The 20,055-nt window shown below is 38.6% G+C and overlaps 1 long non-coding RNA gene across 2 annotated transcripts in view; it reads left to right on the plus strand.

The window, feature by feature from the left end:
• Window positions 1-20,055, plus strand: part of LOC137049645 (uncharacterized) — a 414,587-nt gene that overhangs the window by 122,344 nt on the left and 272,188 nt on the right. For both annotated transcript variants that reach the window (XR_010899665.1, XR_010899664.1), the window contains exon 3: window positions 2,045-2,167. This is a non-coding gene — a long non-coding RNA (uncharacterized lncRNA). The remainder of the gene's footprint in view (window positions 1-2,044; window positions 2,168-20,055) is intronic.

Raw genomic sequence — 20,055 nt, forward strand, 5'->3', positions numbered from 1 at the left:
CTGGTCCCAGAACAGTGTTTGGGACCCTTTTAGAGATCTGGCGCCCCTGGAGAGACTCATAATGGTTCTCTCCCTCTCCATATGCCCACTACTGAATGATCCAACACACTTTCTAAAGAGACTTAAAAAAAAAAAAGTGTGTCAGAGGGGGAGAGAGAAAAATAAAGAATGCTGTAGAGTTTGCAGTTTGAGGACAGTGGGAAGTGTTTTTGAAACTGTATCTGTTGGACGACAAACCGATTGTGAAATCCGAGTTTGTTAGGATAAGATCGAATAAGAGCGTAAAGTACAGTGCTTTTCTCGGTACACAGATGGTACGTGCTTGCAGGGTAATGGCACATGGCGTGTGTAAGTGTGTGTGAGATAGTGACGATCGTAGATTTGGCTCTATCAGAGACGCCACATTCCAATCTCCACGGAGACCCTAGAGCAATGACATCATTAGTGGGGGTGGTTCTAACACATTCTATTTAAATGCAGACGTGCTAATTGGCTTGGCATAAGCTTCAGTCATCTCTATATTCCAGCCCCCTGTGACCGCCAAACTATTCAGACATCAGTGTTAACCACCTACACACGATGGCACGCACCTCTCTTTCTACCTTTGATACATGGGCGTCAGGCTCGCCTCCAGAGAGCTGGCAGATGTTTTCACCTGGTTTCCTGGTTGTTAACATATATGGGGATTTTTCTTTTTATAGCACATCTTTTAAACAGTCAGGCATAAAAAATAAAAATCAACTCTGCCGCTGTTTTATGATTCAGGTCAAAATGGGATGTCATGGGCAGTCGCCGTGTGGATGGACAGCCGGATCGGGTATTATGTATCCCTTAGGGGTCATGGGCTCTGTCATATGGTTCTGGATAATCTGTGCATGCAGGAGGCAGACGATGGGGGTGGTCGTGTTGACAGGGAAAGGATCACAATCCATCTCTTAGGTTTTAGGACATGGCTACCGATGTGACAATGGAGATGGAAAGAGAGAGACCCTTTTACTATTTCAAGAAAATGTAGCATTAAAACTGCCACTGCACATGAATAAATCAAAACACACATGATTTTGATAGTGGAGTAAATCAGCATTTTGAAGTGAAAGCTATTTATGGCAGGGTTTTTCTTTGAGGAAAAATGTATACCTAAATTCCTATTAATTCCTACAATTTGTATTGTGATAGACAACGCGCAATTTTCTTAATTAAATAGCTGTCTTTTATATTGCTGTTTTTGTATTGTTAATTCAAAGCAGATTGTGAAAACACTATCTGAAAAATATTGGGTTGCACTTTATTTTAAGGTGATGTTGTTACAGTGTAATTATACAAATAAGCACTGCGTAATATTAATTAACTTCATGTTCTTAATATAGGGTTAGATTTTAGGGTTACACTTTGTTTTAAGATGTCTTTGTTACACTGCAAGTATACACTTAAGCACTGAGTAACATTAAGTAACTACATGTACTTTAAGGTTATGATTAGGGTGTGGTTTTGTTTAGAGTCAGTTGCATGTAATGCATACTTTATATTTATTACAACACAGCGATCAGGCATAACAATTTAAGCACTGACAGGTGGAATTAATAACACTGATTATCTCTTCATCACCGCACCTGTTGGTGGGTGGGATATATTAGGTAGCAAGTAAACATTTTGTTCTTAAAGTTGATGTGTTAGAAGCAGGAAAAATGAGCAAGCGTAAGGATTTGAGCGAGTTTGACAAGGTCTAAATTGTGTAAATATTTATTATTATTATTATTATTATTATTATTATTATTATTATTATTATTATTATTGTTAGCAATTTTAATTTAGGGTTAGTGATAGTGAATACATGCAAATAAAAAAAAATAAAAAAATAAAAAACATAACCCTGAAACGAAGTGTTACTAAATATTTATTTTTGATGTATTTTTTTCTACCTGTTTAAATTTACTTTACATCATTTTCAAAATAAATATCATTCTAGAACAGTTTTTTCCCGTTTATTTTGATAACCCTAACAATACTAAATAATAATAATAATAATAAACAAATTCTCTTTCAGATTTTCAACGGACTCCCTGGAACCCGACCGCAGAACATTTATATAAAGACTGTAGAGTTTGTCTAAATGGAACAACTAACCGTTAATGCAGTAACATCACTCTCTCTCTTGAACAAGGACCAGGTAAGTGTGTTAACTCCAAATTGTTTTACTTGTTCGTCAAACACAAACATGTGAAATTGATCCCACCCATGTTTCTTGGACACAGCCACAATGCTAATGTTTTTTAGGAGACACTTGTCCATGGCTCCAAGTCCACATTTCCTTTACATGCCATAAGTTATTTTAATTTTGTAATAATGTGATTATACTTAAAATAATCAGGTAAGTAAGTAAGAACGCTACCAAAACCCATATCTCATGCATTAACATTGAAAAAGGTCGGCAGAAGCATATGGTGTCTTATCCACAGCCTTGCAACCCACCCCAAGGCATGTCTCAAGACCACAGACCTCCTTTAGTACCCTTTCCCCATGCTATCCTGACTAACCCTGAAGCTCGACCCATCTGTGGATCCCCCTGCCAGGCAATAGCATAACCCAATACCCCCCGACACTACCAGGTGGCACCCAATATGGCAGCCTCCTCCAGCCCACCCATTTGAGCCTCTGGGAATTTAGGCCACAATACTAAGAATGTCAGAATATCAGCAATCACATCAAGTTCCCAGTTTTGCTTGTAATTGATACTTGGGTGACTGTAAGTGGGGGTTCCAGATGATTTTGATCCATTTTTGTGATTGCCATTTTATTTTAGTTTTTATTTTGTTGCCTGATTGGTTTTCTGACACTGTGCTGAAAGGATGCAAGCAAGAAACAACCACAGTAATGGTACATTTCAGAACAATATCCACAATGCTTGTCGCCCCCACTCTGTTCGCCTGTTCAATCGCATTTTAATTGCGTCAAAGCATTCTTTCTGTTTCTTTCTCCCTCACACATCTAAAAAAAAACATGCCTGTGTGAGGGTGTTGATTAGGAAGGTAAAAATACAACATGTAGGATTTTATGCTAATTAGCCTTTAAACCTTGCTCACGTCAGCGAGAGTTCATAATTAGCACGTTCGAAGGGAAGTGGCGAAAAGCTTGGGTGGCGAGATTGGCTGATCTGAATGAAATTAGCAGTGTGAAAATCAAGACATTTCAATTTTTCCTCCTACCCACACCTGTTTGCTGTGGACAGGAGACATTTTTCCCACTCAAATGAAAACTCACAGAATCCTTGAAGGGCTCAACATGGAGCTGTTCTCTCAGCTTTCTACATGTTTCTCCAACACCCTGTATAATTTATTTTTGGTTTACATAGAGGAAAATGCACTGATTGATTAATTTGAATGCTAAGCAATTTTTGTGTTCCGGTGTTCCAAATTTGCAACTAATTAGCTCCCATGCACACATTTGACTTGTTGATTCAAACCTTTCTGTACTTAGCTGCTATCATTAGCTATATGCTGCCATAATGTGTATTTTTGCATTCCGTATCTTAATGTCATATTTGACATGGGCTAGAGAATTTCCCTATGTTATCAAAAAATCTAGCTTGAGGCCTGTTAATTGCGTTTTCATTTAAGGCTCTTTTATAAATCTCTATGCTACACATCATCATACAAATTAAGACTTTTGTGATTTAACTATTTCATTTCTCAGTCATTTGTATTGCAGTGTTGAAAAAATAGCTATTTGTTGGTAATGTCAAACCATGAAGTAACAACTAATCTTTAGACATTTGCAATCATGTGCATTCTTAGAAGTGATTTACATAAAAAGTGTATTTGTGTTTAAAATTGGAGAGAGAGAGAAAAAAAAACAAGGTCTTGTTAGGGTTGGTTGTGTTTCGTTTTCATGGAATTTAGTTTGAATCACCTTGTTTACATGTGTTCTGTTCCCGTTTTCTTTTTTCCTTGTTCTTCATTTGTTTCCATGGTTATTGATTTTGTTGATCCCACTACCATCATCCTGTTATTACCCATCCTTGCTCCAGTTACCCCACCCGCCTCAGAACTGTATTTAGCCATTGGAAGAAACGGCTGATCCCACAGCAGAAAGAGCCTGAGTCTGCTGCAATGCCTATGCTAGAGCCGGAGCACATCATCGCCCCGGAGCCCGAGCCCATCGATAAGTCTGACCAGGTGCGAGAGATCGGCAAACATTGTCCATCCCACTGGGTGTGCACTAGAGTATGAGGGCATAGAGGAAAATCCATGCCTGCATGCTCACCACTACCACTACACAACTCTGTAAATGATTATGAAGTAGAAATTGTTATTATCTGTGGTCTCATTTGTCTGCTGGTCCCATCTTGCTTAAGTCTCCTGCATCTTTACTGGTCAAATCCAGTTCCAAGTCACCCGTGTCTCCAAGTCTCCTGCATCTTGGATAATCCCAACCAGCCTTTCTCTCCCACCTCCTCTACCAAAACAAGCCAGTCCTCTGGCCCAACTTCCTCTTATTTATTCCACTCTGCTGCATGGATATGCCTCAGTTTTTTCGTTCACCAACTCTGCCTTGGCTCCTCCCTGCCTCACCTGAGACTGCCATCCTTTTGGCTCCAACAGGCTCACTCATCCCTCTGGCTCCACCTTGGTCAGTCATCTCTTTGCCTCTTTGCCACAGACTTCCCGGACTTTGGCTGTGCCTTATCACTCTACCCCTTCGGCTCCCTCAGTCCTTAGCCCACCTAGGCTCCACCTCAGCTGCTCATCACTGCAGATCCGCCTTGGCCACCAGGACTTATATTGTCACCTGGTTTCTGAGTTTATTCGGCTCCTTTTGGGTCTCTTCCTGTCCAGGCTCCACCTCAGTCGAGCAGACTCCTGGCTTCACCTCCATCAGTTCGGCTGTGGGGCTTTTGTCTTAGCACTGCTCTGGGTCGCTCCCTGGCTCCTCCCTCTTTTGACTCCCCCATTAATGCATCTTCTTCTAAGTGACTTTATTCTGTGTGTTTGCCACCCCCCACTATGGTGTGGTTTATGTTTAAAATGCTTTTTCCATTTCCAGGATTTCCAGGAGAGGGGAGTAATGGCATATAAAAGTTGCAATGCAGTGTCAAGTGCAATGCTGCAAAAGATGTGAGAGCAAAAAGAGCACAAACTTTTGTGATTGACTGATTAATACATTTTATACTAGGTCAATTTACATGTAATTTTGAAAATGTTACTTGGAAGCTAGTTATTCATCTGCAATCATGATGTGCATTCTCATATTCTGCATATTGACATAAAATATGACTTTCTTGGATTGAACATTCTTATACAAATTAATATTTTTTTCTGGTTAATGGGTTTCACGTTAGGCCATTATCGCCCTGTTGCAAATTTTAGCAGCTAATCCTTAATAATTGCATTGTCAAATTATGTGTCCTGACATGAAATTCAAAATCTTGGCTGAAACATTCTAATTATATGGTGAAAAAATTTGGGATTGATTGAATATTATTTCATTTTTCACCTTTTCTTGCCATGCTTCAACCTGTGCTTAGCTACTTAGCTAATCTGCACATTGCAGCTTACATTCTCACATTCAGTATATTAATATTAAATTAGACTTCTGAGTTCCGACATTCAAGTGATTTTCTGATTCTTACTGATTAAAATGTTTCACGTTGTCATTTTTGTCACCATGGAGGAAAGTTTCTAATCGTTAGCCATCTGCAAAAATGACGTGTTCTCACAATCTGTTATCATGACGTCAAGTCTGACTTGGTTCGAACTTTCTCCTTTTACAAGTGGAGATATGTGATTGTGTGTAGTATGTCATGCTAGGCCATATTTGTTGTCGCGTCATTAGCCATCTGCAATCGTGCCATACTTTTAAACGCCTATCTTGACATCAAACAGCTTCTTGTTTTGAACACTCTCCTCACACAAGCAAAGATTCTGCACAAAGCATCTGCACAATTTCACATTCATTTTTCCCATCCCGGTCTTGTGCTGTGTCTTGTCCTCTTGTCGGATGTGAAGTGTCCACTCTGTCTCTAAGAGAACTGTGGTTATGTGGAGTGTAGTCAGTGCCCAAGAGAGTTACAGTGTGGGCGAATGACGACTGAGGAGAGTATCTGAGCTCAATTTGAGAGAATTTTCTCTCTATGTCTTTCCATCTCGCTCTCTCTTTCTATCTCTCTGTTTTTTTTTTTTTTTTTAGATTGTTCCCTTTGTCCCCAGAAGAACCTAATGTAGGATATTTTACCGAACAGAATTGTGGGTTCCCGTAGGGCCGGTCTGACAGTACACCCAGACAGGTGCAAATTAAAGAGGGAAGGACAATAGCAGAGGTGAGAGAAAGAAAAAGGGAGAGAGACAGTGGCAGCCTCAATAAAACATATGTGGAAAAAAAGATCCACCTACTCTAATACATCTAGTTATTACTGAAGACATTTTGTTCTGCGGTGTAGTTTTGTTCCTTTTAGTTCAATTTTACTGCACTCGTTTGAAACGCTGTGGTTGCGAATGTGCGTTTTGGTTTTATAGATTGCTTTTGCTGTTTTTCTGAGTGTGTGCATGTTATGTATGTGTGTAAGAGCCTGTAACAGGTGTTTATCTGTTGCTGATGCTGTTGTTTCTGGTCTTTATTTCTGGGAGAGCTGTTGTCTCGCCTGATCATTTGATTTAATTACAGGAGAGAACAGAGAAGCCTGTCGTAATTAGCTGATTTGAGAAAATGCTCTAATCCATGCAGGTGCTTTTTGCCTATGATAAACACATTCACAAACATTAGGAAAGGGAGATGACGCTTGTTTTCTTTTCTAAATTCGAGCTAGGCCAATATTGTCAATATCATACCAATACTAATGCATGAATGTAATGTTGGGGATTTTTGAGCATAAAATGGCTAATTATGCTGTTATTATATTATACAACTATCATATCTGTAAGGTATAACTTTCAAACCATTAAAGGGGACATACTGTACAGCGTAAAATATATTTCCATATGGCGATTAGTGTTTGAGATTCGCAGTTGATCCATTTATCTCATCCACAATTGCTCATTCACATGTGCATCTCAAAGCTCCAAAATGTTCTATATGCATACAGTTCAATTTTGAAGGAATAAAGGTTTCATATGTGGCCTTTCATATGACTTTCAGCATTTGTGTAGAACGAGAATAGAGGATAATAAAGTGAATAAACCAGTCCTACATAGAATCAATTATTTTAAGTGAGGATTGATTCTCACAATACAATATTAGCATAAAAATATCAACACACTCTAGAGAAAAAAAAATAAACATCTATAAATGATCAAATTTTAATCTCATTGCCTCCCTGTAAAGAAAAACCTCTGTGTGTATGTGTGTGTGTGAGTTTCCATGTGAGGGTTACTTGGGGCCAGCAGAGAGCTATTTTATAGATTATCCATCTCTAGAAGCTTATGGTCCAATAATGCAGTCTACAGTAGCCCTGGGCTCGTGTACAATAGGAAGGGGAAATGGTGCCTGACGCGAACAGCCTGTTTCACACCAGATGGAGGGGTCAGTTACGCAGCTTGAAAAACCCTGTTTTGCTGTATTGCACCTCCCCAGGGTGTGTGCGTGTGCGCGCGATTGTGTTTGCGTGTGATTGTATGTGCGTATGAGATTTAATAAATGTGTATGCAGCCTCTGTGTTTCCAATTAAATGCTTGAAATGAAAGATGCCTGATTCACAGTTGATTTTGTGTGTGTGTGTGTGTGTGTGTGTGTGTTGAGTATTTTGTTTATATGTATGCCCTTGGTGTACAAGGTGTACAGTTGTTTTTACGCAAAGAATCCATGAGCTTTATTGACGTGGTCCTTATGGAGTGATTCATTTCACGGAGTACTCAGTTACACACAGCTGTTCAGATGAGAAAAGCATAAATGTTTGTTTTAAACGATATATATGAAACGTGTTTATATAATTATTATTTTTTTAATGCGTTTTAAAAACATACTGAAGAACTTACCAAACAGCCAAAACAACGCTGTGTGCTGGACTAAATGCGCTCGTTGTATGTGCATAGCCTGCATATGATGGTATTTTGACTAGAACTAAGGACTGGTGAAATGTGCAAAGTAGTCAAAACAGTGGCAGGAATCCCTCCGTCTCGCACACAAACAATCTGCTGCGAGGAGACATGGTTCTGATGGGATGAGGACATCACGACTATGACCAGAAGGAACGTCTCGGTTACGTACGTAACCCTCGTTCCCTGAAGGAGGGAACGGAGACTCCATGTCGGAGTACCGACGAATAGGAATAGGATTCCTATCCGTACTCCGACGTGGCGTCGAGAGTGACCGATTGAATCGGAACCGCACCAACAGAGCAATTTTACCAGGGTTCATTTGAATAAAACATACAATGCAACTTTTTGCCCCACCTGCCAATGGCCGGTGACTTCCTAACGAAAACGCGGCATAAATTTACTGTCTATAAATATGTTTTACAGGCAATGAAACTGTTTTTGCAAAAAAACAGGCAGTCATGACACCAACATCTAGATACTAAAGAACATTCACATGACTAGCCTAACTGTAAAAACTCTAAAGAAAACTGTCAGTAATAAAATAAGAACAAATAATCACATTACAAGCAATAGCACATATGAATACAATAGAGATACAGATGAAATAAACAGTGCTTTTCAGGTAAGTTTTTCAGCTTTTATAGCTATCACTGTATTAACTGTCACTATTAATCCGTATTAAAGGTACAACAGTTGACAAAAGCAGTGAATTGGTTTTCTCTTTGTCCTTTGTTGTTAGAATAAAGAACCCCTATTATGGATTTTTGAAAATTACCTTTAATGTGGTGTGTAACATAGTTTCAAAAAGTTTTAAATCTGAAAGAGCACTTTTATAAAGTTATTGTCTCAAAAGTAAGAGTCAATTCTGAGTCAATTAAACAGTTAAAATGCTTTCAATGAAAATGATTTGCAAATTTTAAAAAGCAGTTTAAAAATGGTCTCAAGCTTTGCATATGCATTGCTTTCATTTGATTTAAATGATTTGTGTGTGTGTGTGTGTGTGTGTGTGTGTGTGTGTGTGTGTGTGTGTGTGTGTGTGTGTGTGTGTGTGTGTGTGTGTGTGTGTGTGTGTGTGTGTGTGTGTGTGTGTGTTTTGATAACTCAAAAAAGATCACGTGATCATGTGTAACCACCAAGTAAAACATAATAATTATTTTAAAAAGGATTATTAAAGGAATTTGTAATTACTAAATATCTAATATTTAGTAATTAAATATACTAGTTTTTGATGGTCAAATTATCTATGATATTTTCAGAGACTTATTGACCTTTGCACACAGTCATGAGCATCCTCAGGGGTCCTCTCTATGATGTCATTGAGACTTCTTTTGATGATAACAAAATATGTTACTTAAGGTTTTCTATGCATCCTATGCATCAATTGTATATTGAAATGACTGTATTTGACTTTTAAATTTAACAGAAGTAAGGTGAAATGCCTGTTAATTTAGCTACGTTTTTTTTTGTATCAGAACATACAGCATATTCTAATGTGCTTTTATACAGTTTTATGAATGCATAATGCATTTATAATACAATTATATTGCATTACTGTGTGTGTGTGTGTGTGTGTGTGTGTGTGTGTGTGTGTGTGTGTGTGTGTGTGTGTGTGTGTGTGTGTGTGTGTGTGATTGAGTGAAAGGGTCTATGAGAGGATACACCCCCTGTAGGTATATTGATCTCCACAGGTCTCTGCCTCTGGACCCCCCACACGGGTCTTTTGACTGACTTCAGGAGTCCAGCTCGGGCTAACAAAGAGCTCTACACCAACTCTAGACACACTGTGACCCTTTTACCCCACCCGCCACTCGCCACACCAAGATCCCCACCGCTGAGAGTTAAAAAGCCCCCCACCACGCACTGACATTTCATTCAGCGGGAATTAGAGAGGTCTGAACTTCCCGTACTCACGCACACACACACACACACACACACACACACACACACACACACACACACACACACACATGTGCGCGACTGTATTATTTTGATCTATTACAAGGTGCAGTCTTCTACACTGCAGCAGACTCTTCTATTATATTTGATGCATTTATGGTATTATATATATATATATATATATATATATATATAATGATTTTTTTTTTTTTTAAGGATATATTATATAGATTGTCCAATTGACATCTGGTATTAAATCATCAGACTTTGTTTTACAGTATCTATATTACAGACACTGCATGTTAACATAGTTACATTCAGACTAACCATTAATGGGACTGTCGTTCACACAAATGTGCGTCATTGCTTACCTTGCTCAAGGGCCTACTAATGGTGGAACATAAGCAGTGGGTTTAAATGGAACACCCTAAGCCCTTGATCACTTGGCAATCTACTATTGAGCCATGTAGTTTTATCTCAGTATAACTCTTCTAGACTGCTTATTTAACCTAACATAACTGACAGCTGTTAACTGCTTTTGGTGTGTAGGTAAATTAAGTGCGAGCACTGTGTGTTGTTGTTGTTGTTGTTGTTGTGACTTCACAAACGTGTTGCGCTGTGGTCTATTGATCTGCTTAAAGTGTACATGAGTAGATATGTAGTCTACTTTTTTATGCTCTTCCCTCGCTAATTTTCCTCCATCGCATTTACTAGCACGTACATCATTCCTTAGGTTGCACGAGTGCCCAATACTTGTGAACTCTTGAAATACGCTTAACCAAAGGTCCCAGGGTCTGTACAAATACATTTCCCTCGTTCATTTGACAAGTTGAATGCACTTCAAAATGGCAGGGAAGTGCTTAGGAAAGTTTGTGAGTGTATGTCTAAAAGAAGAGTTGAACACTGTCAATATATGAGCTATAATGACACTATAATGTAAAAAAATAAAAAAAATAATTCTAATTGGTGTAATTAAACTTACATTTTAAAATTTCATTATTATTTATATTGGATAAACTGCTTATTTTAACATTGTTTAATTAAGTTGATTACAATGTCTACTTTGCTTTGCAGTGCTGTTTTTCTTCTATCACTAAACATTTGCTTTCATATCAAAAATATCTGATTTCACATTTACTGATGCGCCATATATATATATATATATATATATATATATATATATATATATATATATATATATATATATATATATATATATATATATATATATATATATATATATATATATAATAGGTTTTCCATTTGTTTGTGGATAATATATCTACTTTGTGTCAATCTTTCAGATCGCACATAGCTATATATGTTGTGTGTGTGTGTGTGTGTGTGTGTGTGTGTGTGTGTGTGTGTGTGTGTGTGTGTGTGTGTGTGTGTGTGCTTTACACCCTCAAATGGTAGCTTTTTATGAGTGTTCTCCTCCGCTCTGTGTTACCATAGAAACAGCTACTGTATGAGTCTTTTGTTTAGCTAAGTGTCAATGAATCATCCACTCTTTTCTGATTGGTCAGCATGTCCTAAAGTGATCCTTGCACGGTTGACAAACAAACTATTTAATTGAGTAATCAAAACCAGGTTGGAAAGAGATTGCCATGATATAAACACACATTTGAACACAGACTTGCTTGAGTTTACTGAGCTTTAATGATTTTTAAAGTTTTCACATTAATGATATCTGCTAATAGATGGTTACAGCTAGGGCTGGGCGATATGGCCAAAATTTCATATCCCGATATAGCTCATTTGATATCCTGATAACGATATACATAACGATATAGCAACCTTTCTATTAATTCAGTTTATGAATAGTCTATACAAAATTGCAATGTGGAAATGCAGTTTGAAATGATATACAAAACAAATAAAGGTAGTATGGACTACATTTTTATTTTATTTAGAACCTTTTTTTAAAGCAAGACTCTTAGTAAAGTTAACACCTGCCTAGGGATGTTAACCGATGAACGTTTGACCGATGGCTGACCGTATCAACGTTAACCGATCAAAGTTGTATGTTAAAATAAATAAAAAAGTGATCTCTAAATTAGGCTATTATAGACAGTGGACTAAACGCTACTACAGTTGGCCGTCTAATTCCAAAATCTTTTTGTGTGATTGAACATATCCCTCGCACTCAATTTTTCATAACTCGCCTGTTTGTACTTAATAAACCAATAAAAACATTTGGCGCGAGGTCACAGCGTTTGGGTTTGCGCGCTCACAAGGTTTGCAAAAAGTAAACACTCGAGGTTAGAGCCAGGGCAGACGACAGGATGAAGCGTGCATTTCGCTTAAGATGGGCTTACATTTGGAAATATATTACACATAAGGTGTTGATCGTCTTTCTTTATTATTGTTAGCAGTAACGTTACCTCAAACTAAAGCGACGTCTCTTCGGAGCTGTCATTTTCTTAAATGAGCCGCGGCAATGATTCAAATGAGCTTCTAAGGCTGGACAAACGCCTTTATTTTCAACGTGATCACCTTGTACCCAAACCATTTCGAAACTAAGGAGCCATTTGTCCTCTGATTACAAACAAGCTCCTCTGCGGCGCGTTTGCGGGACTCGTGTTTCGCGCTGTGGGGGATTTTAAAAAAGTGATGTGAGTGGAAGGGAGGCTGCAGCGCGTGTGTGTGTGTGAGTGAGAGAGCGAGAGAGAGACAGAGGGAGCGCGTTTATGTATTGCATGGGCATGCCATGGCGTGAGGTGCATCTTGACGTAAAATTCTGCCATAAACGCCTTATCGTGGCGTAAGCGATAGAGCCTTATATAAAACGATAGACATTTTCTATCGTCCAGACGATATATTTCGTCATATCGCCCAGCCCTAGTTACAGCCATATGGCCACATGCTTGTAAGTACTATTTTCAGAACCACAAAGACAATTATTTTATTAAAAATGTTATATACATATACATACAGGTGTTGGTCATATAATTATATTCATTCATTACACACAAACTACACTACATAGGCTACACAATCATGGTGAACACTGCTGACTTGACAGTTGTCAAAAAGACGACCATTGACACCTTGAAATTACCTTTTCAAGACAGAAAAGGTAATTTCAAAAGATGCTGGCTGTTCACTGAGCTCTGTGTCCAAGCATATTAATAGGGAGGCGAAGGGAAAGGCAAGATGTGGTAGAAAAACGTGTACAAGCAATAGGGATAACCGCACCCTGGAGAGGATTGTGAAACAAAACCCATTCAAAAATGTGGGTGAGATTCACAAAGAGTGGACTGCAGCTGGAGTCAGTACTTCTAGAACCACTATGCACATGTATATGCAAGACACAAAAACCCTTATTTCGTAGTTATCGTGTGTTTATTAGCTTCTTAGTTACACGTAGAAATGTACATTCACATTTTTGCATTTGGCAGACACTTTTAGCCAAAGCGACTTGAATTGCATTCAAGGTACACATTTGTGCCAATTCTTACTTTCCCTGGGAATAGTTTTTTCTTGTTCTTATGAAAATGACATGAATGCACCCGACATTGTAAACACAACTTCCCAACTTATAAATATGAACATCCATGGAGGACCTTCTTTTGTTGGGAATGTCTTGCCTAGGTAGGTAGAATATTACCTTTTGGAACTGAGCTTAATTATTTGTATTAGTATGTCTTTTCAAAGTTCTTTTATAGTTATCGTTCTCTCTTATGCGCACACACTTTCTAAGCTGTCTGAACATGTCAGCCTGTGCTCTCAGTGAGTATGAATTCCTGCTGATCATTTGAGATGGTGAATATGAAAAGGTGTGAAAAATGTTTGAGAGGTAGTGGCGCTACTGAAATCTGTTGTCAGTCACATGTAATGTAAATGAAATGTACTTTCTAGAAGATTCAACATGATTTGCCATTTGGTTGGGTAAAACAAGCAACTTGTGTCTTCCTGATAATTGCTGTGTGTTTAAGAGACAATTAAGATTATGAACATGTGTCTAAGTAAGAAATGTAACAAGAAAGAGAGGGTTAGAGAGAAAATTACTGGAAATCACACCAAGGACAAGCCTTATTGTGTCTGGTGAGTGGACAATACTAAAGGATAGAGTGAACGGAAGAATAGAAGAAAAAAAAAGTGATGTGCTACAGTTCACTTGACTCTACATAAACAACAGCAAGCCTCACATATAAAGTTGTTTTTTTTTTCTTTTTCATCATAGACTCTTTTAACCTTGAAATGTGTATGAAGTGATCCTGCTACAAAGAAGTCTATTGACTAGCACAGGAGACAATTTGACGTCTGTGTGTTTTTATACTTTTATTTGGCAAGGATGCGTTAAATCGATCAAAAGTGACAGGGAGGGAAAAATATGAATTCCATTAAACTCTGTATTCTTAAAGTCTTACCAAATGATTTGAAAATATTTGTATGTCTATCCAAATAAATAGACAGACAGACAGACAGACAAATGGATATACGTGCCAGAACTATAGTATATGTATAATAATGTGCTAGCATTGGATACTTGACCACACACACTATTAGCTACAGTATGTAGTTATTCTGCTCTTGTGATTTATTTTATCTAAGCTATACATTTCTTGGCTAGAAGGTGAAGGGCCTCTGGGACCCTTATCTCCATGGCAGTATGTATTTATGTATGTATTAATATATCTGTATGTGACAGCGTCAGGTTATTTATAACATCCCTGGATGTAATATATTGGCAGTCCAACCACACACACACACACACACACACACACACACACACACACACACACACACACACACACACACACACACACGCACACATCTCACAAATGTGAGACCTACCTTTAAGGTAAATTAGTCCTTTTCTCTACATTTCCACCCCTTGATGGGAAATGACAGTGGCACCTGCTTTGCCTCAATACGTAAAAAAAAAAAAAAAAACATTTCTGCCAAAGAAATCACTTCACCGTCTCTCAGATAAATCACACGTCTCCCCCTGCTCTTCTGTTTAATGGCGTCTCTGCTTTGACACAGTAAAAGCGAACATTAACTTGTTTCGTGTGGTCTGAAAGCGCATGAAATGGAGCTGAGCTGTAACCAATCGAGCTTTTGGAGCTGTTGCATCGGTGTTGGTTTCCTCATGCAGACGTGCTTTAGGGCCCAAAGCCGCCCCCGTGTTCTTCAGACACGTTCATGACCAATGGGGTTGACGCTTTATACGATGGTAATGAAACTCACATTTCCACACTTTATGGTGTGTATTCACAATCCCGTAAGACATTACAGCCAATGCATCAAAGCGCAGTAATAGGAAGCAATTGGGGGTTTCTGTCTTTTGGATAAGCTCTCACATATATTCCCTTGCATTAGATTCCATGGTAACATGCACAAACCTATGCTGATAATTCAGGGCAGTCTATTCTGTTTGCTGTAAAACTTGATGATTTCATCCTTATTTGTGTAGAGCTCACTTACTTATTTGTAGAGAGTCACACGTGTGTGTGTGTGTGTGTGTGTGTGTGTGTGTGTGTGTGTGTGTGTGTGCGCGCGCTCGCGGCCTGGTAATCCCTACGTTATGGGGACAAAATGTCCCCACAAAGATGGCATTGTGAATCCTGCAACTCTACTTCCATAAGCACTTTATTTTAAAGGTGTGGGGGGTAAAATGCGTTTTCATACATTCTGACTGATTTGCACTGTTAAAGAGGTGGATTTTCATTCTAAACATGGTCAAAATTTCAAAAATTCTCCTTCAGGATTCGAACAAATTCCGTAAAATTGTATTCCGAGTATGGTCTTCTATGACGTAATAAAGGGCGAAATTTCATTGTATGGGCACTTCTCCCGGATAAGCGTGTGCACTAGATAGTGACACAGGAGTGAATTTTCACCCCCCCCCCAAAAAAAAAAAAAAGAACTAGAATGACTCCCGTTCTCTCCTATTTTTTGGGCCGGAATCTGTCACAGTAAAAAATATCAGTACAGATCATAGCATGCTCACTTAGTTAAATAAAAATCCAAAAATGGTTGTAATTTTATTGAATTGGAAGCCAGCTTAAACGATGCACACACATTCAATTTCATGCAAATCTCCTATGCAAACACACACACACACATGCTGCAAATGTCTTGCAGCTGGTGTATGGCATCTTATTGGTTACTTCAGGCTGCCCAGAAATGTCGGTGAGCACAACTGAGGTATACTTTTTTTTACAATATAGTCGTTGCAGTGTGGCTTTCATACGACACTCCATTTTGATTATGATTGTCGCGGCTAAAAAGTGCATGGGGAAGCCTCTTTCTCTTATATGGTTGGCATTGGCCAATTGGCCTTTAATAAGGATCAATGTATATTGAGGGTGTACTCACAATACGCACGGTTGTCTCGTACCATGCCCGAGCAAAATATTTCTCCCTCCCCACTCCCTCGCTGGCCTTCTGTCACATTTACACTTAACATATTGGGCTGGAGCACGCTTACGTCATTCACAATGCAACTTTTTGTTTTGAAGAAGAACAGAAGAAAAGTGCTTTAGCTAATAGACTGCCTAATAGTTTGATCATTTATGCCGCACAGCGATTTTCACTTGACTGCACTACACGTATCAGAAGATTATTTCAGATGCAGCTGACTTTGATGGAGGAATGTAATTTTGAATGTTGAATCCCTCTTTCTGTCTGAATTTAAGGAAATTCATTTTTTCCCCTGTCACTTTTTAATCATTTTAGCGCATTCTTGGCAAATAAAAGTATAAAAACACATACAGATGTCAAATTGTCTCCTGTGCTAGTCAATAGACTTCTTTGTACCAGGATCACTTCATACAAATTCCAAGGTTCATTCAACATTCAACATTAGAGCAAAGTTAGATAACTTTATTAAATTCCTTTATGTCTATCAGATAGGAAGGCCACAGGTAAATATGGCATACATGTTGATATTGATTTTGATATTGCTTTGAATTATAATGTAATGTTGAATGTCTATCATGAATGTAAAAAAAAAACAAAAAAAACATCGACAACAACATCTGTAGCAGTTTTAGGCCCCGTCCACACGAAGCCAGAGCTTTCCGTGTCAGATCTTTTTTTTTCCTCGTTTCAAGAAATATCTGCGTCCACACAAGAGCTATGAAAACGACTCAAAACGATGTAGTATGTATGCCAGGCCAGTGTGTGGCACTGTAATTCTTCCAAAGAAATACACTAAAAACAGAGAAGAGTAATGGATAGAAGGGGTAAAGCAATGGTTGGAAGTGAGGCACAATCTCACGATTAAATAACAATACATTTGCTACTTAAAATATGTTTTATTATTGGCTACACCTACCCCGACCCTAAATATACCCTTACAATAATGCAAATATGGTAATTAAATGCCGCAATATTGATGTGCGCATGCCCAGTGCCCGTAGTTGCATCCCTAAACTCTTTCACCGTGCTGGTAGTGTGATGACATCACCGTTTTGCAAAATATACGGATTGACTGTACACACGAAAACGGAAGACTGTCGTTTTCAGATTTATCCACTTTGGGACCTGGTTTCAAAAAAATATCGGATTCATGCTTCTAAAACAACGGATCCGTGTGGACGAAACGCTGATATGGTACAAAATTTATAGCTTAACGCATCTCTGTGTGGACGGGGCCTTTGTATCAGTAATACTGGCCTTAATTTATACAACCCCAAATCAGAAAAAGTTGGGACAGTTTGGAAAACGCAAATAAAAAAAAAGAAAGTAGTGATTTCTAAATTTACTTTGACTTGTATTTCATTGCAGACAATATGAACACAAAATATTTAATGTTTTGTCTGGTCAACTTCATGTCATTTGTAAATATGCATCCTTTCCTGTCATTCAGACCTGCAACACATTTCAAAAAAAGTTGGGACAGGAGCAATTAAGGGCTAGTAATGGGGTAATAGGGTTAAATAATGATGTGATTTGAAACAGGTGATGTCAACAGGTGATTGAAATTATGATTTGGTACAAAAGCAGCATCCAAGAAAGATCTAATCCTTTAGGAGCAATGATGGGCCGAGGATCGCCAGTTTGCCAACAAATACATGAGAAAATTATTGAAATGTTTAAAAACAATGTTCCTCAAAGAAAGATAGGAAGAGATTTGGATATTTCACATTCAACAGTGCATAACATAATTACAAGATTCAAGGATTCTGGAGGAATTTCAGTGCGTAAAGGACAAGGCCGCAAGCCTAAGCTGAACAACTGTGATCTCCGATCCCTCAGGCGGCACTGCATCAAGAATCGTCATTCATCTATAAGCGATATCACCACATGGGCTCAGGACTACTTTGGCAAACCTTTGTCAAGTACCACAATACGTAGTTACATCCACAAATGCCAGTTAAAACTGTACTGTGCCAAAAGGAAGCCTTATGTTAACAGTGTCCAGAAGCGCCGTTGACTTCTCTGGGCTCGGAGGCATCTGGGATGGACCATCACACAGTGGAAATGTGTACTGTGGTCAGATTAATCAGTATTTCAGGTATTTTTTGGGAGGAATGGACGCCGTGTGCTCCGGACCAAAGAAGAAAAGGATCATCCAGACTGTTACCAGCCACAAGTCCAAAAGCCAGGGTCTGTCATGGTATGGGGTTGTGTCAGTGCCCTTGGCAAAGGTAACTTGCACTTCTGTGAAGGCACCATTAATGCTGAAAAATACATAGAGATTTTGGAGCATAATATGCTGCCTTCAAGAAGATATCTTTTCCAGGGACGTCCATGCATATTTCAACAAGACAATGCAAGACCCCATTCTGCACACATTACAAAGTCCTGGCTGCGGAGGAAGAGGGTACAGGTACTTGACTGGCCTGCCTGCAGTCCCGACCTGTCTCCAATAGAGAATGTGTGGCACATTTTGAAGCGCAAAATGCGACAACGAAGACCCCGTACTGTTGCCCACCTTAAGACTTGTTTGCAGGAAGAATGGGACAAAATTACACCTGAAACACTTGGTGTCTTCAATCCCTAAACGTCTTTTAAGTGTTGTGAAAAGGAATGGCAACATTACAAAGTGGTAAATGCTTTACTGTCCCAACTTTTTTTGAAATGTGTTGCAGGTCTGAATGACAGGAAAGGATGCATATTTACAAATGACATGAAGTTGACCAGACAAAACATTAAATATTTTGTGTTCATGTTGTCTGCAATGAAATACAAGTCAAAGTAATTTTAGAAATCACCTTTTTTTTTTTTTTTTTTTTTGCACATTCCATACTGTCCCAACTTTTTCTGATTTGGGGTTGTAAAAAAAAGATGCCATTACATTAAATATTTAAAAAATATACTATCTTTAGGTTATATTAAATTTGAGAGTAACTGAAAAAAAAATCTAAATAATAAAAACTGTTCAAAATGTTTCTTCAAAATGTTTTTGAAGTATTTTTTTTAACCGATTGACAACACTAATTTATTATCTTCAAGTAACCATTTTAGTAAACCCGTGTGATGGAAAATTGTAATCACCGATGAAGAATATTGATTGTTTAGAGTGTGTTTGTATTCATACAGGAGCTAATATGTGTCTCTGCCATGCAGGACAGTTCTGTGATATGTTTAACACTATCGATGCAGGCACTGATGACTGTGTCGACTTGGGCTCTTTCTTGCAAGAAATAAACCTTTAAAAAGATAATTGGCTAATGTTGGTCTCTTAGTCAGTATAGCGACAGAGTTCATTGTTTTGCCATTAGACCCAAGAGTCTTATACAGCCGACATGTTTCTCGATGAGAAGGGTGTTCTTCAGTGCACCTAAAGAACCTTCATTTTCAAGAGTGTGAGCTGTGTCTGAATGTGGCTTCTTGTTTTCCGTGTTGTTCTGTGTGTGTGTCTGGTAAATGTGCACACCACGTGCCTACTGGTGCCGTCAGCGAGCTCATAATGTGACCTGACAGCCTACATCCCCCAGCATGCCGAGCTCAGAGGGGGCGCATACGGGCAGCTGTCACGGGCGTCACTCACAGTAACCACAGGGGTACAGAGCCATGGCTTCATAACTCTTTTATTTTTGGAAAAGAGGGGATGGGGGAAGAAATGAGAGGAGTTTGATTGACAGTCATGGTTGTGGGGGGATGTGTCAGACGAATGCCAGGTTGTTCTTTCACTTTGTCTGGAGAGACTCAGAAAGTAAACAATAATATGATG

This window comes from Pseudorasbora parva, chromosome 20, assembly GCF_024679245.1.
Source record: "Pseudorasbora parva isolate DD20220531a chromosome 20, ASM2467924v1, whole genome shotgun sequence".
NCBI lineage: Eukaryota > Metazoa > Chordata > Actinopteri > Cypriniformes > Gobionidae > Pseudorasbora > Pseudorasbora parva.